Source organism: Centruroides vittatus, unplaced genomic scaffold, assembly GCF_030686945.1.
Source record: "Centruroides vittatus isolate TY-2023 unplaced genomic scaffold, ASM3068694v2 scaffold_490, whole genome shotgun sequence".
Taxonomy (NCBI): Eukaryota; Metazoa; Arthropoda; class Arachnida; order Scorpiones; family Buthidae; genus Centruroides; species Centruroides vittatus.
The window spans coordinates 47,178-56,279 of NW_027122711.1; the positions used below are offsets into that span (position 1 = coordinate 47,178).

A 9,102-nucleotide genomic window follows, 5' to 3' on the forward strand; every position below is an offset into this window, starting at 1 on the left:
GTCTCCTACCCGGACGTGACCCACGGACTTGTCTCCCGAACGTGACACTCGATAGACGACAACGGATTTGACTCCCGATTCTGACCACCCGGACGTGACACGTTTACTCACCGGACGTGACATTTGACCGACCTTTCTTCCCAAACAGCTGTTACGAGGATTGAGCTTCCGGTTAGGTTAGGTCAGGTCCTTCGCTCTCCTCATGACACTGTTCGGGAAGAAAGACTAGCTGATACAGGTAATAATGTTGACCTTAGATAATAAATGAATGAACTTCTTCTTTTCTCACTGTCTTTGTGTTTTGTAGGAACATTTGGGAGGGAGATACTTCTCCCTCCCCAACTTTACCACGAAGAGGACGAAGTGGCCATTTATCGTAAAAGTGAATATTTTCCGAAGTCTCCGATGGTAAGATCTCTTTCGTTTCATTTTCAACACATCTTATTCTCGTACGTAATTTACTGTTTTTCTGTTTTTAGACATGCCGAAAATGTTCTTCGATCACACGCACACACACACACACGGACATAACATCACTGTACACGAAGATATACACCGTTTAAGCTTTACTCGAATTCTCGCACTCACGCACTTACACATCAAGCGCCTCGTTCTGTGTATGTAATTCGACACAATGAAACAACCCGAACACTCGCTTCCCACAAATCCAACCCCTGGGTCCTCGTCCCGGGAAGTGGAAACGCCAATTTTAAAGATTAAAGTACTTTAAATTGGCGGCCGAAGGGGCTCTGGTAATCACACTTCTTGCATGGATTAAATGGAATTTCACACATTAGCATAAATAATCGTTTTGTGATGAATTTTTCTGTTAAATTTAGTGTGGTAAGAAATTATCTGCGCACAAATCTCGCTCGTATTTCAGTATCGCTAACTCGTTAAAGATCTTCGTGCTTATCGTATATTTCATCATACAAGCATCATGGCAGCTGGTTTTGTTCATCGAGAACTGTCTTAAGCTGGAAAATTGATATATTTATTCACATTTTATGCGTCGCGGGCCGCAAAATATATGAATGCGGCCCGAGGACCGCAGGTTGCTCATCCCTGCCCTAGACCATCACTGACGCGCAATTAACTGATTGCCTCTAGAAGTCGGCTTTTTACAGCAACGCAGCTTCCCTGCCATCAAACACGGCACGCCACTGCTTTCCACATATTTTTTTTCGGTGAGAAAGCAAATTTCAACTTAGTCTTGCCTTCTGGACATTCACCTGGTACTTCAAGCTTCCTCCTCCCACCCCATTTCCTATAGTCCTTATGACAACAAGTCGATCGCGACACATTTTTACGATAAAAAGTAGATCTTATGTGCACAAAAGTTGGCCACCCCTGGTATATTCGAATAAATCGGTGGCGGAAGGAATGTCGAAACCGGGTCAGTTTCCAATCAGCCAGATTATATAGGCATTAGCACATGCGGTTTACAGGGCACCAACCTCACCCGGTTTAGCTGGTAGAAGCAACACACGCGTAAAGAGTCCGACTTTATATCCCGGAGCGGTTGTGGGCTGTTAGCCGCCTGCTAGATATTCGGCCACCCTCGCCCGATTATGTGAATCACGAGCAGACTAGATCAACGGTGGGCAACCCCCGGCCCGCGGGCCAGCTACGGCTCGCGAAAAGTTTTGATCCGGCCCGCGAGATCTTTAATAGATTATTAAATTAGAATAATAACTAATTAATAGTTATTTTTCCAATTCTTTGTAATTTTCGAAAACGATAAGAGAAATAAACGTAGTAATTAACTTTTTATTTATTTATTTCATATTTGCAGACTAAAAAAATTACGAGTTACAAGAAGGCGTCAATTAACTACTACGGCCCGCGGAAGAAACGTAAAATTTATTCCGGCCCATGTTATAAAAAGGTTGCCCACCGTAGACTAGACTTATAACTTAACCCAACCGATAGGAGTTCATTGGCATGTTTTTATGATAGTTCTGTATAGTTGACAGAAGTTTAAAAAAAAAATCCATTAAAATATTTGATATATTTATTCCGCGTTTATTCCGCTCTCCCATCTTATATTACTTACGGATTTCAATGTTAAACCGGTGATATTACGATTTAGTATGTCCCATCTGTAAGGGGATGCAGAAAAAACATGTACAATTACAGTACAGTGTTAAAAAATTAACTGTTACTTTGGCAGCATCATTTACAACCAAATTTAATAAATGAGACGTACAATGGTACGGAAAAAGCTCTAGAATTTATTTTCCTGAAATTTACGATTTATATATCCGTTGTCATAAAAATTTCTTTCCACTTCTTTCCCAAGACTACAGATATTCGACTACAAAGTAACCGGTTTCGACTTATTTCTACTTAAGAAGTAGTTAAATAATTAAGCAATTAGGGAATTAGAAACATATATAAAACCCCGATGAAAGAGCCAAAATTTTACTTAAACAGAAGCTTAATTGAACCAATCTCTTGCCGAGTACAGTGGGGTCTGTTCTCTTCATAATATTAGATGTAATAAAAACAAAAATTTTTCCAGTTCAATGAGAGTGACCGAAAAGTTGTAAATTTTGGAAATTTCCGCAAACACTCGGTCCTAAAACGAATTAGTTAGAAAACGAACGACAGACAATCTGTTAAGTTTAACATATTTAGATTTTTACAGCGATGGTGAGAAACGTTTAAAATCTATAACAACCCTGTCGCGTCCTTTGATATATACTAGTGATGCGACAAAAGAGGCATTTGACATTGACCGGTATCGGCACCCTCGGGATTTGGCACGCACACACCTACCTGGACCGTCTCTGATTCCATTCATTAGCCACTCGAAGGGAGCTATTTTACTACGTGGATTGTTTTAAGATTTAAAAAGTAAAGAATATTTTGTTATTTTTATGTACGTTTCTTCACAAAGTTATATTTAATTATAAGTTTCTTTAAAAGTATATTCGTACAATTGGAGAATTTTTTTTTACTAAGCATGTATATTCATCTCACATTTTGTTTTACCAAGTAAGTTTTCTTTTTATAATTTTAATTTTAGCCCTTATATCGTAGCTAGTGATTCAAAAATTTATTTTAAAAAAGTTTTGGCTCGAGACCATATAATGAAAAAGAAAACATTATTAAAAGAGAAAGACCAATGCCTAAATTAAATATAAATACATCGACAAAAAAATTTCGACATTTTGACGATAAAATTTATGACGAATGACGATTCTTTCGTAAAATTGAAGCAATTTGGAAATCAAAGCGGAATAGAATTTAACATTGGTAGACAATATAAAATAAATATTGAAAATTATAACAAGATGATTACGATTAATAGGTATATCTAAATTAATAGAAGTTATGTTTTTTCTCAAAGCAAGAATTGGCATTTAGAGGGCGTAGGGAATTTATTGAATCTAATAACGGAGGTAATTATATTAAACTTTCTTATTTATTAAGTACGTCGGATAATCTATTAAAAATACATTTAAAGAAGTATACGGTTTTTACTAGCTTATCAAACAAGCGAATACGAACGGGCCCTGACGCGCAATTAATTGATGGCCCCTGTAAGTCGGCTTCTTACAGAAACACAGCTTCCCTATCATCAAATGTCACGGCACACCACTGATAATCAGGTTACGAAGAAAAACTTCATACTTGCACACTTCGTACTCGTTTGTATCCTTGCCCAATTTGCACAACCTGGCATTACGCAATTATTGAAGCTACTGGGCATGGTTAAAAATTAAGACAACGTAAGCACAATTATTCCAGATATTACAGGTTCTGACAAGTAAAGAATTTTCAGAGTCCTGCCACAAATAAGCTACGTATTGATTATTGACCATTTGTGACGTGCCATAACGAGCAAAAATTTAAAACACTAATAAGTAGGTTTAAAATTAATAAATACAAATGCATTCTGACAGTTTATGATTTAATTATACTTTCTATCTGCAAAATTGCTTCAACCTTAAACATAAAATAAGAAAAAAGTGAATTTTTAAGAAATTTGCAGGATTTCCCGAAATAAGAAAAATTTCCCGGGATATTTCCAGAGTTGAAAAAACAACCAGGATCCCGTTTGAGAAACCCTAGTAGTAATCAATAATATTTTAAAACAATTATCACATGTAGTCATATATTTTAGGCGTGAATGGATTAAACAAAGACGCATCAAGCTATCCCATTGTTACCGTGATCAACGTTGGACTAATAAAAAATGATCTTCGATCATCGATAAGCCAACACCGATTTACATCTCTTGACTATTCTTTCAATAGAAAGCGAACTAGCAAACTCGATCAATTTTGATGACGTAATCAAAGATTTGGCGGCGAAAATACCCAGAACAATTATGTAATATTCATCTTAAAAAAATATATGTAACATCCTTTGTACTTATAATAAATAATTCCTTATTGTGAAATTTAAGTATAGGATCTGAATGTATTCTGGTCCCGCAAAATTTTTGAACCGTGTATCGCAAAAGGTCACGCTGGCCCTGCCTTTACGTTTGGATGCAAGAGTGTGTTTAAGGGCACCCATTTTGAAGCTTAATAACTCTCGTGTCTTTTGTCGAAAATTTCTGCAATTTTGCAGACAGATTTGTGTATTAGAGGGATCGATGCTGTTAAATTTTGGTGGTTAACGTTCGAAGGCGTGGGAAGATAGAGTCGTATGTGTATCTCGAGTGGGGTCGGACATGACGAAGATTTCACTCGTTAATAGCATTGAAAATTTAAAAAAAAAAAAAACAAAAATAAACTCGTCTCTACCCCCGAAGTTAAGTTTTTTTTGTCATTTTATAATAATTAATAATATAAAAAGTTTTCAAACAAAATATCTTAACAGACGGCGCCACACGCAATTTTATTTCTTGCCGGGAAATCGTTGCTAGATTTTTTTAAAAATGTAATCTATTCTTAAGCTTTGACTAAATTGCATTTTTGAGGAGACGAAGAGAGCATTTGTTATTCGAATCTCACTTTCACAAGTTCATGGCAGTCACTTAAGTCACTTCGCCATGAACAATCGAATGAACCATTGTTACTTATTATTTACCACTTTGTCATACTAACCAAGGTCATGAAATAAGTTAATTTGGCATGAAAAACAAACAATATAATTTTGTTCTTATATATACTGTATCTTACACGTGTGACTAAAAGGCAAATAGTTGTTATTTCGCCACATTAATCATGAAATTTATAATTTACATTTTCTTTCTAGTGACCTCTGACCTTTCTAGAAGGTCACCGAACAGGAAAACGGTACTATTCAAACTGTGGTCCGCGAACCAGCGTTGATTCGTCAAGGGGCCTTCAAAAATTAGAAAAACGTTTCTGTTTCTCAATTTTTATAATAACTAACCTGAAAAATAATTCACTGATTAATTAAACACGAGGCATTAGCTCTTAGCACGCCCGAATTATACCCGTTACGATAGATCTGACCGGCAACGGGGTCGATCAGAAGGGGTGAGGAATGGAAAGCCTCGTAATAAATGGAGGGTGAAGACGGCTAACATTTTAGATTGCGCCCATTTGGCTGATATAATTTATTACACTGCTTCAAATTAATGTATAAAATATCAGTAATTAGAATACACGACAGTATAAAAAATCAATTTCAATTTAAATGTTTATAATTTTAATTCTTATATGACGTATTTGTGTTCAAGATCTGTAATATAAGATAGGCAATGTGTCATTCTTTGACGCATCTTTACCAGTGACGTCAGTACTAACTAACACCTTTAAATAGAGGATGCGCTGCCATTTTCTCGTCAAAATAATAATAGAAGAGAGAGGAATAAACTGGAGATCGAAAAATGGCTGAAGCGACGAATGAAGAGGTTAATAGTGCATACCTTACAGCACAGTCGACGACATCAAGTGATGATGAACATTGTTGTAAGTAAAAGTATCAAATAATAATTTATTCTGTACAAAACTTGTTCGTATGCCAGCGATCGAACGATCGATCATCGTGTGTACTTTACGTGCTTCTTGATTTTGGCTCGATCGATCTTCCGTTCACTTAATTCTAGTTATAACAATTCGCTGATGATCGATTTAATTCTTATTTGTTCTCGTTTTCATTGTTTCTTTTTTATTGTGTGAGGGAGAATGCATACTTGCCAACCTTTTGAATGGGAAATAGCTGGGACGTTGGTAGAAAAACGCCGACAGCATAAAATGCGAGAAAACTATTTATTAACATTGACATTGCACAATGCTTCTATTAAATACCTTCAATAAGTATAATATAATTTCGTAGTGCCTCCTGTTATATGCCTTTGTGTGACTCTTTCGCTTTGTTAATAATTTTTTTAGTTACAGTGTACTCGTGACAGTTTCTATCAGTCAGTTTATTGACTTTCACTGAAATTAAGGATAATGGTTTTTCCGGTGATTTACTTTTTATTTCTGTCTTACTTTTTCTTATCATACTGAATATCTTTTTCTTTTGCTACACAGCAATACAGGGGAGGTATTGCAATACTGTGTGGAAAAGTCTTCTATTTTAAAATTTCAAATTACATAAATAAAAGATACGAGATCGATCAGATAATAGTTTCTATCCGACTTCAGCTAAAATGCTTTTAATTACAGTATAATCTGTGTATTGTACACATATATACATATTTCTTATATTTAAGCTCGTGGGCGTACGAGTGGCAGAAGCAGAAGGGATAACCGCCCGTGTTTAAAGCCCATGTACTGTACAGTACAGTACTGTACATAGTCAACGATGAACTTAAAATATACAGTAATTTCGTTAACCATCGTTAAAAAAAACATCGATAACACCGATGGTCTCGTTTCAATAACTCTTATATTCCAGAAATCTACTTTTTGAAAAAAACAAAAATCTAGCAACGAGTCGCATAACTTTCCCGGCAACAATTTAAAATTGAGTATGGCGCCATCTGTCACCAGATTTTATTTTAATTGATCGATCTCCATTCTTTCCCTCTGTTAAAAAATCTATCACAAATGATTTTATTTATTTATATTTCAAATTTTATTTTAGAACAAAAGTAGAATAAAATATAACAATAGCTAGACATTTATAAAGGAATTAATAATGACAATATAAATAAAAATATGAAACAATTTTCAAACAATTAAAGTGGAGTATTTACTTTTTAGGGGACGATCTCTCCGTGGAGCAACTTGAGTTAGAACGAGAATTTCTTTCGTTGAGTCTAACTATCCCATTTCCTGTTTTTTGTTCGACCCCAATACCCGTAGAAGACGGTTTCGATTTCGACGAATTCATGAGAAATTTTCAAGAACACCGGTCCGAGTGTTTATATGAAGGAAATTTGGATGATAGAGAAGAGGAGAAAAGTGAGGAGAAAATTCAAGAAAGGTCAAAATTTTCAGTTCTATTCTCACTTTCGAAATTACTTCTAACTATGCCGAAGGATTTACGTCATCGACTCGAACGCACGCTTAAAAAAATAGAACTCCAATATGACGTGGAAAATCTCAAACGAAAATATAATCAGTTAGTGCAATCGAGAGAGAACGCTCCAAATTTAAGCTGTGAATCCGAACTCGATCCAGAGAAGCCTTCAACATCTGCAAACGTGAAATAAAAATTCAATTTCCATATTCTCGTAGCGGATGGTCCAATTCCCAGAAATTCATTGCCCTCACGAATTTCACTTTTACTGTTCTTTATAAAGCAATGTTCGGTTACTTAAGATATGTTGCTGGTGTTATCGATATATTAAAGGTATAACTTTTATAAGTTTTGTTACTTTCTATTTTATTTCATGCTTAGAAATTATTTATGTCATTTAGTAACAAGAAATTAAGAATTATCTATACTGGCGTTGCCCGAGCAAAAAATAAATACAAATAAAATATTAATTAAAATTATTTCGTACTTCTAACCCTTCTATTACATTATAGTATTTCATTTATATAAGTAACAAGGTTATCTTACATAAGGCTAGGCCTACACTTGCGATTTCTAGTCGCGAAAATAAAACTCATTGTTTCCATTCACTGATTAATTAATCTCAATAGCAGCGATTAAGAAATTGCCAGCGGTCGTATTTTCGCTGCGACGCGACTGCCGCTCTACCCAATGAATCACACAGAAGGCATGGAAATGTATTGTACCGACCTGCGACAGTTTTCATGCAGTCTACAGTCTTGTTCTGGTCATTATATGTTATTGATGGACCAATTATTTCCAACAATTTTTAATTTAAAATGTGTTAGATTGGTCACTCGGTGCGATAAACCGTTACGTAAGATAACCTTTGTAGTTACTGTATATAAATCAAATGCTATAATATATAAAAAAACATTAAAACGAAAAGCATATAAAGAGTTGGTCATTTTGTAAAAGTCGCAAAAACGCGAAGAAATTGTGAATAATTATAAAGTTCCAAAATCGGGAAGTATCAGTAGTCAAATCGGGTCAGGAACGCGTGTTGGTGATGTAGTCCAGACACGAAAGAAACTTTCTTAAAACTTATCTTAAAACAAACGCGACTCGATGACGAACGGCGGAGGGGATGTCAACCGAGAGAGAAGGAGCTTTGTTCAGGTGCTCGCAAACAAGTGTCGGGAGTGACAAACAAAGGGGAGAAAATACCAGCGCGGACTTCAAAGGCTCTGTCAACACCTCTCGGACCTCTCCCGAACCAGATCGGTCTCGGGTTTCGCATAGAAACAAAGAAATGACTAATCGGGGTAAGGGAGATGGTGAACAGGACCAATCAAAAGGGTGAGATTCCAGGGAAAATCTTATAAAACCCCCGGATCTCAAGGTCGAAAGGTAGTTCTCCTCTGGACCAGTGTTACCTTACAGATGCCAGGACCTACGTCCGCCAGCTGATCACACCCGTCCAAGCCACACCGGCAGCTGATCAAACCACGTCCAGTGCAAAAGACAGTTCGCCATCCCAGCCCCGGGCATGTATCTTCGGAAGACGGACCGCATCCGACCACCGACAACCGGAGATCTCTGTCATTACAAAAGTCGATCTAGATCGCATTTTGTACCATTATTATGTAAATAAAATAGTTATTAGAGTAAACGGTTTTGTGTAAGACACTGATCATCTTTGTCTCCTGCCGTCGCCACCACCCA

The 9,102-nt window shown here is 36.3% G+C and overlaps 1 long non-coding RNA gene across 1 annotated transcript; it reads left to right on the forward strand.

Moving 5' to 3' along the window:
* Positions 1–252: 252 nt before the first annotated feature.
* LOC136989354 (uncharacterized) lies at positions 253–654 on the forward strand. Its single transcript, XR_010882901.1, has 2 exons — positions 253–408; positions 480–654. It is a non-coding gene; the product is annotated as an uncharacterized lncRNA (long non-coding RNA).
* The last annotated feature ends 8,448 nt before the right edge of the window (positions 655–9,102 follow it).